Source organism: Rhinoraja longicauda, chromosome 8 (genome assembly GCF_053455715.1).
Source record: "Rhinoraja longicauda isolate Sanriku21f chromosome 8, sRhiLon1.1, whole genome shotgun sequence".
Lineage (NCBI taxonomy): Eukaryota > Metazoa > Chordata > Chondrichthyes > Rajiformes > Arhynchobatidae > Rhinoraja > Rhinoraja longicauda.
This window is the reverse complement of record NC_135960.1, coordinates 53,225,438-53,248,535: the sequence shown is the minus strand read 5'-3', so window position 1 is coordinate 53,248,535 and position 23,098 is coordinate 53,225,438.

The following is a 23,098-nucleotide window of genomic DNA, read 5'->3' as shown; positions in this document are numbered from 1 at the left end:
TAGGTCTCTCTGGGCTTCTAATGCATAGCCACATGGCTGCCAAGTACCTACTCCTTCAGTGAAGTTAAACATTTTGAGGACATGCTGCACATCCCAAATTAATATCTCATTGCAGCCTGCTGTCTTTTGGCAAGAGAGTAGGAATAGAATCAATATCATAGAGTGATAGCGTGATAACAGGCCCCTCGGGGATAACATGCCCACACTGGCCAACAATGTCCCAGCTACACCAGTCACACTTGCCTGCTCTTAGTCCATATCCCTCCAAACTTGTCCTATCCATGTACCTGTCTAACTGTTTCTTAAATGATGGGATAGTCCTAGCCTCAACTACCTCCTCTGGCAGCTTGTTCTATGTGAAAACGTTACCCCTCGGATTCCTATTAAATCTTTTCCCCTTCACCTTGAACCAATGTCCTCTGGGCAAGAGACTCTGTGCATCTACCCGATCTATTTCTCTCATGATTTTGTACACCTCTATAAGATCACCCCTCATCCTCCTGCACTCCATGGAATAGAGACCCAGCCTACTCAACCTCTCCCGATAGTTCACACCCTCGAGTCCTGGCAACATCCTCATAAATCTTTTCTGAGCCCTTTCAAGCTTGACAATATCTTTCCTATAACATGCCCAGAACTGAACACAATATTTTAAATGCGGTCTCGCCAACGTCTTATACAACTGCAACATGACCTCCCAACCTCTATACTCAATACTGACTGATGAAGGCCAAAGTGCCAAAAGCCTTTTTGACCACCTAATCCACCTGCGACTCGACCTTCAAGGAACCATGCACCTGTACTCCTAGATCCTTCTGCTCTCCAACACTACCGAAGCCTACCATTTACTGTGTAGGTCCTTCCCTTGTTCAACGTCTCAAAATGCAACACCTCACACTTCTCTGTATTAAGTTTCATCAACCATTCCTCCGCCCACCTGACCAATTGATCCAGGTCCTGCTGCAATCTTTCACAACCATCTTCACTATCTGCAAAACCACTCACTTTTGTATCATCAGCAAACTTGCTAATCTTGCCCTGTACGTTCTCATCCAAATCATTGATGTAGATGACAAACAGTAATGGGCCCAGCACCGAACCCTGAACCACTAGTCACAGGTCTCCAGTCAGAGAAGCAACCTTCCAGCATCACCCTCTGCTTCCTTCCATGGAGCCAATTTGCTATCAATTCAGCTATCTCTCCTTGGATCCCATGCGATCTAACCTTCTAGAGCAGCCAACCATGCAGAACCTTGTTGAGCGCCTTACTGAAATCCATGTACACAACATCTACAGCTCTGCCCTCATTGACCTTTTTGGTCAAGTTTTCAAAAAAATCAATCGGATTTGAGAGACACTCTCTAGTAACTTTCCAACTACAGATGTTAAGTTCACCAGCCTATAGTTCCCAGCATTTTCCCGGCAGCCTTTCTTGAAAAGAGGCACAATATTTGCCACCTTCCAGTCTTCCGACACCTCTCCTGTATTTAAGGACGACTCGTATATTTCAACCAGGGCTCCCGCAATTTCTTCTCTAGTTTCCTGCAAAGTTCTCAGATATATCTGATCAGGCCCTGGAGATTTGTCTACCTTCATACACGACAGCACCTTCAGTACTTCTTCGACGGTAACACTGACTGCTCTCAAGCCACTTCCATTGACTGCCCCAAGTTCCTCCGACCTACTGCCTTTCTTCTCAGTAAATACAGAGGAAAAATACTCATTGAGGACCTTGCCCATCTCCTGAGGCTCCACATAGAGATGACCGCTTTAATTCCTGAGAGGTCCCACTCTCTCTCTAGTTACCCTTTCCCCCTTATGTATTTGTAAAATCTTTTGGGATTGTCCTTAATGCTACCCGCCAGAGCAATCTCCTGGCCCCTTTTTGCCCTTCTGATATCCTTTTTTAGCTTACTCCTTAGTTCCCGAAACTCCTCCAGGGATGCACTTGATCACAGCTGCCTATTGCTGTCCCATGCATCCTTCTTGTTTTTGACAGACGCCTCAATTTTCCTTGTCAGCCAAGCTTCCTTACGTTTGCCTGCTTTGCCTTCACTCTAACGGGGACGTACATATCCTGAGCCTTCGTCAGCACACTTTTAAAAATATCCCACTTGGCCGATGTTCCTTTCCCCTCAAATAACCTGCTTCAGTCAACTTGGGTGAGACCTTCTCTCAAACCCTCAAAGTTGGCCTTACCCCAGTTGAGCATTTTAACATGTGGACCCACTCCGTCCCTATCCATAACGATCTTAAACCTAATCGAGCTGTGGTCATTGGACCCAAAAGGCTCCTCCACAGACACTTCATTAACTTGCCCTTCCCAATTTCCCAATAGTAGATCCAGCATGGCCCAGTCACGTGTGGGGGCCTCCACGTACCGCTTAAGAAATCTCTCCTGAAAACTTTTGAGGACTTAAACCCTTCACACTATAATTTTTCCAGTCTATATTGGGAAAGTTAAAATCCCCTACTGCAACAACCTTATTGACCTGCAGCTGTCTGCAATCTCCTGGCACATTTGTTCTCCTAATTCCCGTTGACAATTCGGGGGCCCTCCCAGCAAGGTGATCATCCCTTTTTTGTTCCTCAGCTCCACCTAAATGAACTTTTTGTTCCTCAGCCTCACTAGATGAACTGTCCATAATGTCACCTTGATCACTTCCGTGACATCATCCTTAACCAACAATGCAACCCCCCTCCTCTTTTCCCCTCACCCGTCTCTCCTTAAGCTCCTGTACCCCGGAACATTGAGCTGACAGTCCTGCTCCTCCCTTACCAGGTTTCTGTCATGCCTACAACGTCCCAGTCGCTCATACCTATCCATGCCACAAGCTTATCTGCCTTACCCGTCAGGCCCCTTGCATTAAAATACGTGCAGTTTAAACCAACCCTCCTTCCTCGCTCTCCGCCTTTTACCTGCCTATTCCGTCCACTAATCTTTCCCACATCATCCTCCATAACAACTTCTAGCCTCTCACGTGCCTCTGTCCTGTGCGAGATCCCACCTCCCTGCCAATCTAGTTTAAACCCTCCCGTGTAGCATTAGCAAACCTGCCTGCTAGGATTTTGGTCCCCTCCAGTTAAGGTGCAACCCGTCCCTTTTGTACAGGTCACCCCTGTTCCAGAAGAGATCCCAATGATCCAGAAATATAAAACCCTGACCCCTGCATCAACTGCTCAGCCACACATTCATTTCCCCTATCTTCCTGGTTCTTACCTTCACTAGTATGAGGTAGCAACCCTGAGATCACTACCCTGCAGGTCCTGCTTTTCAGTTTTTTACCCTATTCCGTAAACTAGTGTTGCAGAACTTCCTTCCTCTTCCTACTTATATCGTTCGCGCCAACATCACAACAACCTCCGGCTGCTCGCCCTCACTCTTGAGGATGCCGTGCAGCCGCTACGAGACTTCCTGGACCCTGGCACCAGGAAGGAAACACAGCATCTTGGAGTCTCGCCTGCTGCCGCAGAATCTCCTGCCTGCACCTGTGACTATCGAGTCCCCCACCCCTACGGCTCTGCCTGACGTCACTCTTCTTTGTTGAGCCTCGGCACCAGGGTTGGAGTCACAGCCCTGGCTGCCACTCAATCTTGTTGTGTTGTCTGCTCTGACAGCTCCCAAGAGGGTGTACCTGTTTTCAATAGGTTCAGCCTGCACTCCATGTTTACTTCTCCTCCTCGTTGTCACCCACCTTCGCTCTTCCTGTATCCTCGGTGTGACAACCTCACTGTAGGTCTTGTCCAGGAAACTCTTGTTTTCCCAGATCGTCCTGAGATCATGCAGCTGCTGCTCCAGTTCCCTAACATATTCATTCAGGAGCTTCACCTTGACACAATTTCTGCTGGTGTGTCAGAAGCACCAGCAGTGTCCCACATCCTGCAAGAGAGGCACCTTAACAACTTGCCTGCCATTACTTCAGTGGACAAATTACAAATGAGACACACTCAGAGTTGAGTGAAACCGATTCCCTTCTCTGCTGCCGATAGCCTCCTTCTGCACTGCAATAAGTCACGTTTAAAATATCGGACACACGCAGAACCGATTCAAGTGTAGCCTCCTCGCCGAAGACTCTTGAGCCAAAGACTCACAGTTTACCTCCCAAGGCCACTCCCCTGGACCAAGCCCTGCTTTTATTTAGTGATCAATTAACTAATTTACTAATTAACTAACTTACCAATTAACTGATTTAGATTTTGCAGCCAATCCCCGCACTCACTCCTTCAACTGCCGCCCCTCTGCTGACAATGTTTTTAGCATGCTTGAATAAAGCAGATGAATGTTTACTAAATCAAAGATTCTCACCATCAGCTCCATGGGTTCCCAGAAACAGCAAACTAAATCACTACAGTTCACACAGAGGAGACAATTCACTCAGCAATTTGGATGAAAATGGTTAGAAATAATTCAGCCTTTCCTTTTGTACTCGAGAGCACCATCAATATGGATAGGATTTTTCATGGAGCCTATTCCTAAAACTGGATGAGGTGGGACTAGAGAATTGATAACTTCACAAAGTAGGCAAATCCTAACATGCACTTGTAGCGACCATAGAGAATGGTCCGGGTCGTCGAACCCTCAGATTGGCCAGCAAGGTCACGTGTGAGCGCGACCGTAGGGATTGGTCCAGAGAGCGACATCGCTGATTGGACAGCGTGGTCATGTGCGCTTTTGGCGCCCGAAAAGGTTCAGTTCAGAGAAGTCTTCGAAGAAGACAGTGAGTTTTTGATGGTTGTCCTTTACCTTGTTGTTTAACCTTTGTATTCGAATATTGCTGTCGCAGTAAACTTCTTCTACAACCAACAAGTTTCCGGACTCGCCATATTGGTGACCCCGATGTGATCTGGATGATCACCGACTATGCAGGAACACGACGCCCCGTTGTTGGATGCCGCGCCTGGCACACCGGAGTTAAGCGCAGTAAGCGTTCATCTTCCGTCGTTTTGGACACATCAACCGCAATCTTGGTTTGTCCACACCGAAGCCCAATTTCATTTAAGGAACATATCGGCCGACGCGACGAAGTATTACTATCTCGTCAGCGGTCTATCACCGGAGACGACCACACGCGTGATGCGGTTCATCGTTAATCCGCCTGCGGAAAGCAAGTACGAGGCAATGAAGACATTGTTACTGCGAACCTTCGGGATTAATAGGCACGATCGCGCTAAAAAACTTCTGCACCTACCGGACCTCGGAGATCGACGGCCGTCCGTTCTCATGGCCGAGATGATGATGCTAGCCGGTGAGCATACGGATTGCCTCATGTTCGAACAGGCATTCCGAGAGAAGCTTCCCGAGGATGTCCGACTACTGCTCACGGATTGTTCTTTTAAGGACCCCGAAGCATATGCAGAGAAAGCAGACGCGCTCTTAGCGGCTAAATCGAAGGCAAGCGGTTCGATCAACAAGGTCTCGACATCAGTGACCACGCCACAGCGACATCAAGATGGCGCCGCGTCTCCCGCCAGTTCTCCAAAAGCCCGCCAAAAAGATCCGCACAAGCGCGGCTGGTGCTATTATCACCTACGATGGGGTAGAGAATCCCGCAACTGCCGCTCACCTTGTACCTTCGCGGGAAATGCCTCGGCCGATCGTACATAGGGGCAGTTGCGATTGGCCAGAACCGACGCCTCTACGTCCACGATCGATTCACGGACACAGAATTTTTGGTGGACACAGGAGCCATCGTCAGTATAGTGCCGCCGACCGACCTCGAAACCAGAACGGGTAAGACAGGTCCCACCCTCATCGCGGTTAATGGCAGCCCCATTCGCACTTTCGGTACACGGAAGATGTCCCTTGTGTTAGGCCTCCGCATGTACGAATGGCCATTCATCATAGCAGACGTCAGACAAGCGATGCTAGGCGCAGATTTTCTCTGGGCTTTTTCACTGGTCCCTGATGTCCGCGGTAACGACCTCCGACCCTCCGCCAGCGAGGAGCCCGTCGCTCCGACAAACGCCTCCCCGCCCAGCCCTACTGTCCAGGCCGTCGTCGCGGCCCCTGACTCGTATGCTGAGATCCTGGCGGAGTTTCCAGAGCTGCTCATCCAACGTTTTGACACGCCTTCGGCCAAGCACGGCGTGGTCCATCACATCCGCACCGAGGGCCCTCCCGTTTTCGCTCGGGCCAGGAGACTACCGCCAGACAAACTGGTGGTGGCACGGGCGGAATTTAGGAAGATGGAGGAAATGGGCATTGTCCGTCAGTCCGACAGCCCATGGGCCTCGCCGTTGCATATGGTCTCCAAGGCATCAGGGGGGTGGAGACCATGTGGCGATTATCGGCGTCTCAATGCTGTCACCACGGCTGATCGCTACCCCATACCGCACCTACAGGACTTTTCATCTGGGCTGGAAGGGGCGGTGGTGTTCTCCAAAATCGATTTGGTGCGAGGATACCACCAGATTCCGGTGCGGCCGGAGGACATACAGAAAACTGCCACGATTACTCCGTTCGGGTTGTTCGAATGGTTGCGTATGCCTTTCGGTTTAAAGAACGCGGCACAGGCTTTCCAACGACTGATGGACCGTGTGGGTCGGGGTTTACCCTTTTTGTTTATTTATTTAGACGACATCCTGGTCGCCAGCCCCTCAGTGCAGGAACACCAGGTCCACTTGCGGACTGTGTTCCAGCGGCTCCAAGACCACGGGCTCATTATCCAACCCTCCAAGTGTCAATTCGGCCTCCCTTCTCTTGATTTTCTAGGGCACAGAATTACCCCTGCCGGCGCCTCCCCTTTGCCCGAGAAGGTGGAGGCTATCCGGGCATTTCCCAGGCCCACCACAGTAAAAGGGCTGCAGGAGTTCGTAGGTATGGTTAACTTCTACCATAGGTTCGTTCCGGCAGCTGCGCGGGTCATGCGCCCGCTCTTCCAGTGCCTTGCGGGAAAACCGGTAGAGTTGATATGGTCCCCGGCCGCAGAGTCGGCTTTTACAGCAGCTAAGGCAGCTTGGCAGACGCCACCATGTTGGTCCACCCGAGCCCCTCCGCCCCCACGGCCCTGACGGTTGACGCCTCTGACGTGGCGGTGGGCGGGGTCTTGGAGCAGCAGGTCGGTGGCCGTTGGCAGCCCTTGGCGTTTTTCAGCCGGCAACTAAATTCGGCTGAGCTGAAGTATAGCGCATTTGACCGAGAGCTTCTGGCCCTCTATTTAGCTGTTCGTCATTTCAGGTACTTCCTTGAGGGCCGCCCATTTGTGGCCTTTACGGACCACAAACCATTAACATTTGCATTTTTCAAATTGTCTGACCCATGGTCGGCCCGCCAGCAGCGGCACCTGACTGCCATCTCCGAATTTACCACCGATGTCCGTCATGTCGCGGGTAAGCTTAATGCCGTTGCTGACGCCCTGTCTAGACCTGCTTTTTCCCCTATTTCGGCGGTGGACTGCGAGGTGGATCCCCAGGAGCTTGCGGAGGCACAGATTCTAGCGGATACCGCCTCGGCATACCAGTCCACCACTTCGGGATTGAAGTTGGCTCAGGTAGCCTGCGGGTCGGAAGGCACAAAAGTCTGGTGTGATGTTTCCCTTCCCCGTCCCAGGCCGGTAGTACCGCTCTCCCTTCAGCGCCGGGTTTTCGATGCCATTCACGGGCTGGCGCACCCGTCCATCCGCTCCACCTCTGCTTTAGTAGCAGCTCGGTTTGTCTGGCATGGCCTACGGAAACAGGTAGCGGGTTGGGCACGTTCCTGCGTTCCCTGTCAGACCGCTAAAGTCCAGCGCCATGTCCAGCCCCCCGTACAGGAGTTCGAGGTCCCAGCAGTTCATTTTTTCCACATCCACGTGGATTTAGTCGGGCCTTTGCCTTCCTCCCGGGGCTACACCCACCTCCTCACGGTGGTGGATCGGTTCACCCGGTGGCCAGAGGCTTTCCCATTGTCTGATATCTCGGCAGCCTCTTGTGCCAGGACTTTGGCCCTCCATTGGGTAGCACGTTTCGGGGTCCCGGCAGTTATTACCACTGACAGGGGGCCGCAGTTCACTTCGTCCCTCTGGGCCGCGCTCGCAGAACTGTACGGTTCCAAGTTACAACCCACTACTGCATACCACCCCCAGGCAAATGGACTTGTAGAAAGGTTCCACCGTCAACTCAAGGCGTCCCTCAGTGCAAGGCTTGAAGGCCCGGACTGGGTAGACCAGCTCCCCTGGGTCCTTCTGGGCATCCGGACTGCTCCTAAGCAAGATCTCGGTGCGTCGTCCGCGGAGCTAGTGTATGGCTCGCCACTTCGAGTACCCGGGGATTTGTTTCCGGACCCCTCAGACCAGCTGCCTCCAGTCCCATCAGTCTTAGCATCGCTCCGGGCACGGGTGGGTTCCCTGGCCCCAGTTCCGACTTCACGTCATGGGTGTCCCATGGTACATGAACCGCCTTCCCTGAAGGACTGTGAGTTTGTGTTTTTGCGAAAAGATTCCCATCGTGCCCCGTTGCAGAGGGTCTATCAAGGGCCGTTCCGGGTTTTGCGTAAGGGGACGGCTACCTTCACCTTAGACGTGTGCGGCAGGAGTGAGCTCGTCTCGGTGTCCCGGCTTAAACCTGCACACTTGGATCCGGATCAACCAGTCCTGGTCGGCCAAACCCCTAGGAGAGGCCGGCCTCCGTCAGTTCCGCTCAGTCCAGGACCCCCCGTTCCGGCAGTTCCTCCAAGTCCGGAGTCTCCGGCTCCTGCGATTCAGGCGGCCCCTCTCCTTACTCGTTATGGTCGCGAAATCTGGCTCCCTGCTAGGTTCCGTACCTCGGGTTCTGGTGGGGGTCATGTAGCGACCATAGAGAATAGTCCGGGTCGTCGAACCCTCAGATTGGCCAGCAAGGTCACATGTGAGCGCGACCGTAGGGATTGGTCCAGAGAGCGACATCGCTGATTGGACAGCGTGGTCATGTGCGCTTTTGGCGCCCGAAAAGGTTCAGTTCAGAGAAGTCTTCGAAGAAGACAGTGAGTTTTTGATGGTTGTCCTTTACCTTGTTGTTTAACCTTTGTATTCGAATATTGCTGTCGCAGTAAACTTCTTCTACAACCAACAAGTTTCCGGACTCGCCATACACTCTACATTCATCTTTGATGCATGTATGTCCCCTAGTTTGTTGTTAATAGCAAGCTATGAGATTAAGGATTGCATTGCAATGCAATTCTGCTGTTGACTATTCTCCTTAGCATCTTCAAAATGAATCTGTTATGAGTTATTGATAACATTTGAGTAAAAAGCTAAATGAAAATCAAATAAAATTTAATGTTGATATGTATGAAATAATGATTTTTGATTAAAAGCTGTAGCATTTATATTTGAATGGCGGAAAAACTCAATATTATGGCAGAGAAGTTTGAAGGTACAAGAAAATCCAAGAGGGCATTAACAGCACATTTTCTAAGATTGAGAAAAAAGTCAAAGGTAACAACATGAAATGTTAACTGTTTCTATTTCCACTGATGCTACCTGATGCGCTATTTCCAGCAGTTTGTGCTTTTATTTTAAAAAAGCATTACAAGAATAGTTTTATCTCAAATTATAAAATACACTTATACAGTTAAAAATCTTTTTTTTGTGCATTTCACCCTGGTATCGGAAGGATTCCTGTGAGCATACATCATCCTTTTTGGTCTTTCTACAAATATCTACGTCTGTGCCATCTGTTGCTACTTTTCTTGCCAGTAGGATCCCAGTGAAGGAAAAATAATGTTTTCCAGAAACCCCTTATGAGATGCAGATACTGCACAGCCACAAGTATTTTAAAATATGTGACCTAATTAAAGCCATGGTCAGTGAAACAATGATTAGAAAGTCTACGCTCTGATTCAGAGTTCACCATACTCCCATTCAGAAGTGCTATCTTTGACTCCAACCGAAGCAGAAGGTCGTGGGTTCAAAGCCCATTTGAATGATTCACATAATTAAGGATCACAATGTAGTAATTGGTACTGTTGTTTCAGTTGCTGTCTTTTAAATGAGGCATCAAATGAACCATCCACTTGATCTCTTGAGTGGATTAAAATGATCTTGGTATTATTTGAAGGAAACTGGGGAGTTTTTCTTGGTACATAGGCCAATACTCATCCCTGAGCCATTACCTCAAACACATCATTTAGTCATTCATTTCAATGCTGTTTTGTGAGATGCTGTTTAGTGCGACTTGGCTGCCATGTTATGAATGTATTTCAAAAGTACTTTGCTGACTTTAATGTGCTGTGTAGATCTTGCTGTACAATGGTGCTTTATTTGTCACATGTACAACTGCACAGTGAATTTATACACGCAGACGTTTGGAAATGGCGCCAAAGTCCAAAGTCCGGTCCGCCCGCGTGCTCGGTCTACAGGAGCGGTTCCCGATCCAGGTAAGCCCCAGGCTCCTGCGGGGCCTCCCTCCGTTGTCGTCGACCAGATCAGCCCACAAACCGACATCCTTCTCCTCCCGAGGTCATGAAAGATGCAAGTCCTTTTGTCCTCATAGTCATAGAGTCCTACAGCACAGAAAGAGGCCCTTCGGCCCATCGTGTCCGCGCCGCCCGTTATCAAACACAGTCTAATTTTAATCCCATTTTCCCGCATTTGGACCGTAGCCCTGAATGTTGTAGCATTTCAAGTGCCCATCCAAATGCCTCTTAAACGTTGTGAGTGTTCCCACCTCCACCACCACCCCAGGCGGTGAGTTCCAGACTCCAACCACCCTCTGGGTGAAAAAGTTCTTTCTCACATCCCCCCGAAACCTCCCTCCCCTTACCCTGTATCTATGTCCCCTCGTTGTTGAACCTTCCACCAGTGGAAGAAGTTCCCCGCCATCTACCTTATCCATGCCCCTCATGATCTTGTACACCTCGATCAAGTCCCCTCTTAGCCTTCTCTGCTCCAGGGAAAACAACCCCAGTCTGCCCAGTCTCTCCTCATAGTCCGGGATAAAATGTCAGTGTCAAATAACTGGGAAAAAGGAAAATATAGGGAGATGGCCATCGGGAAGTTTTCATTTTGTCAGAAGGTGAATGACTTATGGTACAGAACACCAGAGGAGATAGTGAAGATTAATACTTTAGTGCTTCAGTAAAATAATGGACTTCTTAAAAAATTCTTTAGTACAGGAGATATTAAAAAATTATTCTGGAAAATATCATAGGTTTGGTAACTCGGGATATGACTGTGGGAACAAAAGGAGCTTCTGGCGGATAACTCCTACATCAGACTATAGACTTTAGAGATGCAGCATGGAAACAGGCCCTTCGTCCCACGAGTCCGTGCTGATCAGCGATTTCCCTGTACACTAGCACTATCCTGCACACTAGGGAGAATTTAATCGAAGCCAAACAACTTTACGTACGTCTTTGAAGTGTGGGAGGAAACCGAGCACCTGTAGAAAACCCACACAGGTCGCAGCAGAGAACGTACAAACTATTCAGACAGCATCCATAGTCAGGAACCCGAACCCGGGTGTCTGGCCCTGTAAGGCAGCAACACTACCACTGCACCACTGTGCCATCGGGTAGCTGTTTTTTCATATTCCTGAAGGTTAAGGGAATGGTTGAAGGCTACCAGTCACTTTGATAGAAGAGGGTTTGTACGTGAAGATGTTATCAGATGGAAAAAATGTGAGCAAACATTACTGTTCCTGAAAACAGAAACAGAAGGAGGAAGAAACATTTAGAATGCCCCAATTCATGAAAAATGCCAAAGATGAATGATACAGGTTTAGATATAGTCACAGAGTCATACAGTGTGGAAACAGGCCCATTAGCCAAACTTGCCCACACCAACATGTCCCATCTACACTAGTCCCACCTGCCTGCATTTGGCCCGTATCCCTCCAAACCAGTCCTATCAATGTACCTGTCTAAATGTTTCTTAAACATTGAAATAGTACCTGCCTCAACTACCTCCTCCAGCAGCTCGTTCCATGCACTAACCACCCTTTGTGTAAAAAAGTTACTCCTCAGGTTTCTATTAAATCTTTCCCCCCTCACCTTAAACCTATGTCCTCTGGTTCTCAATTCCCCTACTCCGGGCAAAAGAATGTGAGTTTACCCGATCTATTCCTTTCATGATTTTGTATACCTCAGTAAGATCACCCCCATCCTCCTGCGCTCCAAGGAATAGAGTCCGAGCCTGCTCAACCTGTCCCTTCAGCACAACAGAGACAGCAGAAGCAGCTTCATAACTTCTGCAGACTCAAACGCAAGAAGAAGCACCTTTACTTGTACTTCCTGAAAAAATGAATGTTTTCATTCAGTCTTTCCAAAAACAAATGTGGAAATAAACTGGCTGAGTTAAAGGAATGTGCTAATGAATCTCAACAATTGTGTGTCAGACTGGGAATTGACTTCTGGATGTCAAGTTTCCTTTATCATACAAAACTGCTATCAAGGTTACATTAAAAATATATATCCATCAGGACTCACCAAGACAACCCCATAATCCTATGCCAGCATAAATCTGGAACAGACTCCAACAAACCCAGTGATAATAGTTCATTCCCATTATCTATCTGCAAAATGATGTTATCACCATGGTACATGGGTGTAACTCTTTAATGGCAAGATTAAAAGATTATTGAGAAGATAATAAATTACTGGAGCAACTCATTGGGCCAGTCAGCATCTATGGAGGAAAAGGTACAGACAGCTATTCGGTTGGGGACCCTTCAGATTGATGAAGTAGAGTACCTGCTCTCAAGATGAGGCTTTCCACACTGGGCCTCTTTTTTGTCAGCACTCTCTGCCTTCCCCCACACCACAGTTGTAGATGGAGCCCTCACCCGTGTCTCTTCCACTCAGTCCCCCCCCCTCCCCTTCCTCTCTCACCCCCCTTCCTGGACAGAACAGGGGTAGAGATTCCTGTTCGTCACCTTTCAGCCTACCAGCCTCAGCATCCAACACACATCATTCTCCATCATTTCTGCTAGCTTCAACATAATCCCACTATCAATCACATCTTCCTATTCCCAACCCTTTTGGCTTTACGTAGAGACCATTCTCTCCATGAATCCTTGGTTCACTCATCCCTCCCTCTCTCCATGCACTTTCCCGTGCAACTGCAGATGTGGCACCTGCTTTCCTCTATTACGTGTCAGCTCTTGCTCCACACTTTTCCTCACCTTTTTCAACCAGCTAGCTCCCCTTTACTCCGTCAGTCTGAAGAAAGGGTCCAACCCAGAATGTCGTCCATCCATTTCCATCCATTGTCTGATCTGATGAATTCCTCCAGCACTTTGTTTTCACTCAAGACTCCAGCAGCTGTAGTCTCTTCTGTCTCCATTACAAGACCCTTCCTCTCCGAGCAGCCAGCCCAAGAGAGTCAAGAGCTTGCTATTGTCTTCTGTCTCGAAATGGAACAATTAAATTCTTACTTGCAGCAGTCTTTGAGTGTTTGAAAAATGCTATATAAATGTAATGCATTATTATTATTATTAACAGATATGTAAACATAGTACTCTGCAAGAGCAAGCCAATCGTACTTGCAGATTTTTTTTCACCATCTCACTTGGGATGTTAATTAGCAACGTCTCTTGCATTACTATGTTACAGGCAGTGCCAGCAGTATGCATAAGCTTTGTCAGTGATGAGTGACTTAGTATTTCATTGGCAGCAACCTTGAAACATGGTAATCTGCTTGTTCCTTTTAGCCAAAGATAATATTAGCCAAAAAAAGTAGTAATCTAACAGATGAATATGCTTTGAGGGAATCTACAGGATGTCCAGGGGTTGTGTTGGGTTAGTTAATATTTGCCTTGATCTTGAGAATTAGAACATAAAATAAGAGAATATATTACTTTAGTAACAAGGGTTTGAATATTTTTGTGGAGGGCTAATCAAGGCATTGGAATTGCCCTCAAGAGTGTACGTGTTAGTAAAAGATTTATTTTAAATAATCATGTGTGGAAAGTGTGTGTTCAAGCATTATATTAGAAAAGGATCAATGTCATACAATGCCACCTTATTGTTGCTCATGATCCAATATACTGAAGAAACAGCTAATTTAAAAAAATCTTCCTTGGCGCTAACCAGCATTTAAAAAGAATACCCATCTGGACATTGCTGCCATTCACACACTCTGTTTTGTAGGACTATTTGCTGAGTTACAGGTGGACCGATTTATTTTTAAAGAAATGTGTCATTAACACAATGGGTGGCGCAGCTACTACCTCATAGCGCCAGAGATCCAGGTTCGATCATGACCATGGGTGCTGTCTGTGTGGAGTTCGTACATTCTCCCCGTGAACAAATGGGTTTTCTCTGGTTCCCTCCTACATCCCAAAGATGTGTGGGTTTGTAGATTAATTAGTCTCTGTATATTTCCCCTAATGTGTACGAGATAAAACTCATGCATGGGTGATTGATGGTTACAATGGAGTCAGTGGGCCGAAGGGGAACATGGATCGGTGACGTTTCGGGTCAGGACCCTTCTTTGGACTGATTGTAGTGTGGGGGAAGAAAGCCGGAAGAGATGTGGGGGCTGGCCAAAGCCTGGTGAGTGATAGGTGGAAACAGGCAATGGTGTTTTTTGATTGGCAAATGGTTGGACAAAAGCTAGAGATGAAAAGGCAGAGTGAGATAAGGAGATAAAGATAACAGAGGCATGTAATCTGAAGCCAGATGAAGAAACATAGGTAGAAAGAGACAGGGGAAAGAGGAAAGAGAGTGCATCCAGATAGGGCACAGGGAAGAGAGGATGGAAAAAAAGCATGGGCTTGTTGGTAGGTTAGTTACCTAAAATTGAAGAGCTCATATGTTCATACAGTTGGGGTATAAGCTACATAAGCGGAATATGAGGTGCTGTTCCTCCAGTTTGTATTTGGCCCACTCTGGCAATGGAGGAGTTCAGTATGGGAATGGGATGGTGAGTTAATAGTTCGCACCCAGGAAATCCAGCAGGCCTTAGCGAACCCGAGCGAAAGTGTTTGGTGAAATGGTCACCTAGTCTAAGCTTGGTCTTACCTATGTAAAGGAGGCCACATCAGGAGCACTGAATGCAGCAGAAGAGATGCACATGTACCTCTCCACTGTACTATTCTATGTTTTATGTTCTTTGGTAAGAACTATGTAGCTCATCAGCAAATTTTGTGCAAAAGCTTCTCTGGTTTCCTCCCACACTCCAAAGACATGCAGGTTTGTGGGTTAATTGGCTTCGGTAACATTGTAAATCGTCCCTAATGTGTAGGATAGTGCTAGTGTATGGGGTGATCACAGGCCTGTTTCGGTGCTGTATCTCTAAAGTCTAAAGAGTGACAGAATCTGGGAAGAGTTAATGGGAATGTGGGAAGAGTGAAATGGGATCTGGGAGAGTATTGGCATAAATCAGTTGTTTGGAATTTGGTATACACTTAACGACTTTGTGGCTTATCAACAAATTTAGCAACCACAGCACTGTTTTTTTCACCCAAGTTATTTATCTAAATCGCAATACGTTAACGTCCCAGTATCAATCGCGGCATAACAGTCATTACATCTTACATCTCGACCTGAAATGTCACCCATCCCTTCTATCCAGAGACACTGCCTGTCCCACTGAGTTATTCCAGCATTTTGTGTCTATCTTCGGTTTAAACCAGCATCTGCAGTTCCTTCCTACAACATTACATTTTACCAGTCAGAAATAGATTAATTTATGCTTACTCTGGCTCCAGTGAGCCAATCTTGTTTCTATGCTAAATATTACCTACAAAACCATGAGCTCTTATTTTTACAATGACCTTTGATGCCACATCATATCAAATGCGTGCTGGGAATCTACATTCATACACCCACTGGCTCTCCTTCATTCGCAGTTCATGTTGCTTCTTCAAAGAACTCCAATAAATTGGTCAAGCAGGACTTTCCTTTCACAAAGCCATGTAAAATTTGCCTGATTTTTTCTAAGTGCCCTGTTATAGTGTCTTTAATAGCAGCTTCTAACATTTTCTCTATGACAGTTGTTAAACTAACAGACCTGTACTACCCTTTCTTTTTAAAGAAAGGAGCTACATTTACCATTTTCTTATCTAATGAACACTTTCCTGAACCCAAGGAACTATAACTTTTTTTTAAAAATCAACTCTCTCACTAACCACTTCTTTTATAATTTTAGTTTAAAGATGCAGCATGGAAACAGGACCTTCGGCCCATCGAATCCACGTTGACCAGCGATCACCCGTTCACATTAGTTGTTGTCCAACTTTCGTATCCTACACATTAGAGGCAATTTACAGAAACTAATTAACTTACAAACTTGTACGTCTTTGGGACGTGGGAGGAAACTGGGGCACCCTGAGAAAACTACGGAGTCACAGGGAGAAACTACAAATTCTATGCAGGCAGCACACGTAGTCAGGATTGAACCCAGGTCTCTGGCAGTAGAAAGTAAGAACTCCACCTCCACGCCACTGTGCCACCCATAAAAGAATCCTAGAATGCAGCCCAGGAACACATATCAGCCCACAGCTCCAACAATTTGCTCAGTACCAACCACCTGGTGTTCGGAGTTTACCAGAACTCCCGGGCTGTTCCTTCCCTTCCAGTTCCCAATTCAGTTACTTTTATCTTCCATAGCAAAGACTGTAGCAGTCAATCAGCGGAGGCAGCATTCGTGCAGGGAAATGGAAAATATTTCATCACAGTCCTGACTAGTGCTTTACAGATCGTGACATGGATTTGGAGTTGCCACAAGGCAAGACACTTGCTTCAGGCTACCCATCCATCATATGACTGACCTGATCAATAGTGAGCAACAGGATATTGAAGAGTCCCGACCCAAAATTACACCTATCTAAGTTTGCCGATGATACTGCCTGGCCATCTGAGTTACTCCAGCATTATGGGTCTTTCCTTACAGGATATTGATGGTGGGGTCTCCGAGATGATAATGTCATTGCATAGTTAAATTCTCTCTTGTGGGAGATAATCATTGTCGAGTTTATTGAAGGTATTTATTCACAAAATGCTGGAGTAACTCAGCAGGTCAGGCAGCATCTCAGGAGAGAAGGAATGGGCGACGTTTTGGGTCGAGACCCTTCTTCAGACTGATGTCAGGGGGGCGGGACAAAGGAAGTATATAGGTGGAGACAGGAAGACAGTGGGAGATCTGGGAAGGGGGAGATAGGGACAGAGGAACTATCTAAAGTTGGAGAAGTCAATGTTCATACCACTGGGCTGCAAGCTGCCCAGGCGAAATATGAGGTGCTGTTCCTCCACGTTCCAGTGGTCCTCACTATGGCACTGGAGGAGGCCCATGACAGGAAGCTCAGACTGGGAATGGGAGGGGGAGTTAAAGTGCTCAGTCACCGGGAGATCAGATTGGTTAAGGCGGACTGAGCGCAGGTGTTGGGTTTATGGTATGCACATGTTCTTTGGCATTTATCAGTCATTATCTTAGCGTTGTCTAAGTCTTATTGATTGCAGACGTGCAGGCAGAAATTGCTTCATTTCCTCAGGATTGTAAATGCAAATGAATATTGTAGAATCATGAGCATACACCGCATTTCTGGACCTTTAGGATTGAAGGGAGGTCATTAATGAAATAGTTTCTTTTTTTAAAATAAGGCGCGGGGGATAGCTGACAGTTTGAAGGCAGCGTGCAGGTGAACACTTGTATACACTCATCGTGACCTTTTGAAGCTGAAACCTGCAGCCAGGTTGACAGCAGCAGGAAACAGGCCTTAGAGCAAGTTATATGCATCAGCAATCTCATGATCAGCTGACGGATCCAGCGGACTAAGCAGGTCCGACCACCAGTGTGCGAACAGTTTCACAGCACCTGGAAGTGTCGGGAAGCCAACATTGTGCTAGGTCGGTGGGAAGGCGTTCAGGAAAGACTGTAGGGTAGGGGAATACATCCTACACACTGGGGACAATTTACATCTTTACCAAAGCCAATTAACCTACAAACCTGTACGTCTTTGGAGTGTGGGAAGAAACCGGAGCACCCGAAGAAAACCCACGCGGTCACGGGAGAACGTACAAACTCCATACAGACAGGCGGCACGGTAGCGCAGCGGTAGAGTTGCTGCTTTACAGCGAATGCAGCGCCGGAGACTCAGGTTCGATCCTGACTACGGGTGCTGCACTGTAAGGAGTTTGTACGTTCTCCCCGTGACCTGCGTGGGTTTTCTCCGAGATCTTCGGTTTCCTCCCACACTCCAAAGACGTACAGGTATGTAGGTTAATTGGCTGGGTAAATGTAAAAATTGTCCCTAGTGGGTGTAGGATAGTGTTAATGTACGGGGATCGCTGGGCGGCACGGACTTGGAGGGCCGAAAAGGCCTGTTTCCGGCTGTATATATATGATGATATGATGATATGACAGCACCCGTAGTCAAGATCGAACTCGGGTCTGCCGCTGTAAGGCAACAGCTCTACTGCTTACGCCACCGTGCCACCCACTGTTGTTGCCTATACGCAGGAAGAAGGAGCACGGCCAGGCTTAATTTCCCAAAGTGATGGCCAGGAATGAAGCGATGGATCGTTCCGTGGCAGTGGTCAGGAGGATTTGATCCTCTGGTGCTGCAGGAGAAACAACTTCTCCAAATGAGCTTTAGTTTAGAGATACAGAATGGAAACAGGCCATTCAGCTCACCGTCCATTTTGATCACCTGTCCACATTAGGTTATCCCACTTTCACATCAACTTTTAAAACACTCAGGGCAATTGTTACAGAGACCAGAGGCAACAAACCCACATATCTTTGGAACGTGGGAGGTAACTGGAGCACCTGGAGGAAAATAGGGAGAACATGCAGACTCCACACAGGCAGGGTTGATTGTCTGGCTTGATTGTAATGAGAGTTGTGCTTCCCATGAGTTAGTTTACAAAGTAGAATTCTGTGAGACTAACTACGTCAATAATCTATGGGACGGCTCGGTCGCGGGGCCTTCCACCGCCCGCGAGACGTTTCAGCGCCTGGTGCGGCTCGGCCGCGGGGACTTCCATCCCCTTGCGGGGACTGTGCGGGTCGGTCGGGAACGAGCTGTCTGTCCGTGGGCGTGGGGAAGAGAGTGGAAGTTTTGTTGCCTCCATCACAGTGAGGGGGTGTTTGGAGTCACTGTGATGGACGTTTGTGTTGGGGTCATGTGTCTTGTGTTCTTTTTTGTGTGTGACTGCTATGTAGTTTCGTTCGGTACCTTGGTACCGAATGACAAATAAAGCTCTGTTGGACAGTTCTTCCAAGTTGAATACCAGCCCACAGATATTTACCAGGTTGACTGGACTGGAAATTCTTTGCAGTCTCTGAAATTGGCCTAGGTCAAAGCGACTGTCTGTTTAGTTTTACTCCACTCAGTAGTAACATGGTTTAATATATAACCAAGTGAGTTACTAGGCCATTTCAGTTTGGTGGCACCAATGTTGAGTTAAGAGCATTTTTCTCACAAATGGTCCTTCTCAATACATCAGATGGCACAAGCCACGCGATCAATGCAGACTCCCACTTTGCAGAAAATGCAAGAAAGCCAACAGCAATGACAGCCAAGCAACAGATATTACTGAACTGAATTTCACAGCCACTGTTTTCCTTTTAAATGGTCACAGGTTTTGATTTTGATTGCTGCTTTTACATTTTAGTTAATTGTGATTAGTGATTCAGCTTTGCTTTTGCCCAATGGAGATTCTTGAGACAAAATATAAATGTTTGTCACATGGTATACATTAATGCACTTAAATTCAAATTAAACATAGAAAATAGGTGCAGGAGGAGGCCATTTGGCCCTTCGAGCCAGCACCGCCATTTATCGTGATCATGGCTGATCATCCACAATCAGTAACTTGTGCCTGCCTTCTCCCAATATCCCTTGATTCCACTAGCCCCTAGAGCTCTATCTAACTCTCTTTTAAATTCATCCAGTGAATTGGCCTACACTGTCTTCTATGGCAGAGAATTCCACAAATTCACAACTCTCTGGGTGAAAAAGTTACTTCTCACCTCAGTTTTAAATGGCCTCCCCTTTATTCTTAGACTGTGTCCCCTGGTTCTGGACTCCCCCAAATTGGGGAAAAAAATTCTGCATCTAGCTTGTCCAGTCCTTTTATAATTGTTTACGTCTCTATAAGATCCCCTCTCATCCTTCTAAACTCCAGTGAATACAAGCCCAGTCTTTCCAATCTTTCCTCATATGATAGTTCCGCCATCCCAAGGATTAACCTCATGAGCTTACGCTGCACTGACTCAATAGCAAGGACGTCCTTCCTCAAATTAGGAAACTAAAACTGCACACAATACTCCAGACGTGGTCTCACCAGGGCCCTGTACAACTGCAGAAGGACCTCTTTGCTTCTATACTCAAATCCTCTCGTTATGAAGGCCAACATGCCATTAGCTTTCTTCAATGCCTGCTGTACCTGCACGCTTACTTTCAGTGACTGGTGTACAAGGACACCCAGGTCTCAATGCACTTCCCCTTTACCTAATCTGACACCATTGAGATAATAATCTGTCTCGATTTGCCGCCAAAGTGGATAACCCCATTTATCTACATTATACTGCATCTGCCATGCATCTGCCCACTCACTCAACCTGTCCAAGTCACCTTGCAACCTCCTAACATCCTCTTCGCAGTTCACACTGCCACCCAGCTTAGTGTCATCTGCAAACTTGCTAGTGTTACTTCTAATTCCATCATCCAAATCATTAATATATATTGTAAATAGTTGCGACCTCAGCACCGAGCCTTGTGGCACTTCACTCGCCACTGCCTGCCATTCTGAAAAAGACCCATTTATTCCCACTCTTTGCTTCCTGTCTGCCAACCAATTCTCTATCCATGTCAATACCCTACCCCCAATACCATGTGCTCTAATTTAGCTCACCAATTCCCCGTGTGGGACCTTATCAAAGGCTTTCTGAAAGTCTAGATACACGACATCCACTGGCTCTCCTTCATCCATTTTACTTGTCCCATCCTCAAAAAATTCCAGAAGATTAGTCAAACAGGATTTCCCCTTCATAAATCCATGCTGACTTGGACCAATCCTTTTACTGCTATCCAAATGCACCGTTATTACCTCTAATAATTGACTCCAGCATCTTCCCCACTACCGATGTCAGGCTAACTGGTCTATAATTCCCCGTTTTCTCTCTCGCTCCTTTCTTGAAAAGTGGGATAACATTAGCTACCCTCCAATCCTCAGGAATTGATCCTGAATATGTTGAACATTGGAAAATGATCACCAATGCATCCACGATTTCTCGAGCCACCTCCTTGAGTACCCTGGGATGCAGACCATCAGGCCCTGGGGATTTATCAGCCTTCAGTCCCATCAGTCTACCCAATACTATTTCTCGCCTAATGCTAATTTCTTTCAGTTCCTCTGTCTCCCTAGATCCTCTGTCCTCTAGTACATCTGGGAGATTGTTTGTGTCTTTCTTAGTGTAGATCCGAAGTACCTGTTCAACTCTTCTGCCATTTCCTTGTTACCCATAATAATTTCACCCGTTTCTGCTGCAAAAAAATATTTCTTTGTACAGTTTTGCTTCAATGAAAACAGTGGAAAATCTAGATTAAATAAAATGCAGATTTGTCATCAGCTCGCAATGTCACTGAATTTTAATATATTCGGTTTAATATATCCTAATCTGGTTTATAATACATTATGCATGCTTAATTAAATACATTAAATTATTTGAAGATTAGTATTCATCAATATAACAGAATCAACATCCTAGGCACCCTGAGCCCCCTGTTGGTAGAATCAGGCAGGAGCTAGTATTACGATTTGTTTACCAAACTTACATGAACTTGCGATTTTCATTTATGATATCCATTTTTGATGTTTTTCATGATTCCAAGTTCTAAATGTTAGTACTTACATACCACCCTTAACAAGTTAATCTTCAAAAGTCAAGGTAAATTACTTCATTAAATCAAGAATACAAAGGAGTGCTGGCCACTGCCCTTAATATATTACAATCTGCATGGAAAATAAAATTCCCCCAGTGCTTTATTGGCAGAAGGGACAAAAAGAAAAAGAAGCAAAATACATAGATTATGCTTAAAGCATCACTTAAGACAGCAAGGCCAAAGGGTTAAGCCAGTAAACTGCCCACAGCAGCAGGATAACATATTATCTCATTCACATACAAGCTCCACTAATAGTTACCTTATGCAGCTGTATTAGCACAACATTGTGACCAAACCTGAAATGCCGATGTGTGACTGCTGTTCGTCAGCCAAGCATCGCCGTTTAATGGCAGAAACTATATAAATATAACTAAGTGCTGCGCACTTTTGTGAAAACTAGATGTCCACCCTGCCCCTCCCCCCAATGTCTAGGTAGTCTGCTTCTCTTCAATGTAATGCTGATGTACATTTGTTTTAGTTTTCATGGATACTTAAGATGAGCATTGACCAATATTTTAGCAAATTGAATAAAATGAAATTTACACCACTTGTAACCCTTTGAATCACTTACAATGCAACTGGAAAATTATTAATAGATACAGAATGGGTACATTGTAGGTGGTTATGTGTAAAAGATGATTGACATGTGCTTGGCTGACAATATTCGGTGTGCTGAGCAATGCAAATCTAAATAATTGGAAAATTTTATGCTTGGATAAGGTCAGTACAAAAAAACTGCACGTGTGAGGAATACTATACAGCTGGAGGGATATGATAACATTCAAATTATAAATGTGGGTTAAATGTGTATCAAATAAAAATAAGCATTTAAACTTGGAAATAAATTATTTATGAAATGTTCAAGAGATATAAACATGCAGAAGTAACGTCAACATCCATTTTGTGGAGCTAAACTATCATCTATGAAAGCAGATGTTGAAACCAGGAACTGTGGAAGCTGGTTCACCAAGGAAAGACACAAATTCCTAGAGTAACTCAGCGGGTCAGCCAGCAGCCTGGAGAACATGGAAAGCAGATGTTGATTATTAAAAGTTCTGGTAAAAGTTTAATAAAGATCAGCATACAGTGTCAATGCTAGGCAAGTGTGTGTCACTTTACAGCTCAAAGGGTTCATGCCATCACTGCATAGTTAGCTTGTCCTGAGATGTAGAGTGCATGCTACAATCAGGAAAACCATATCTCCCAATGAACAATGAGCCATTATGGCCTTCACCCGTGGTCATCTATTGCTGACCCTGATCCGTTTTGGGCTTTTCCTACCTCCATCCCCCCCCCCCACCCCCACCTCACC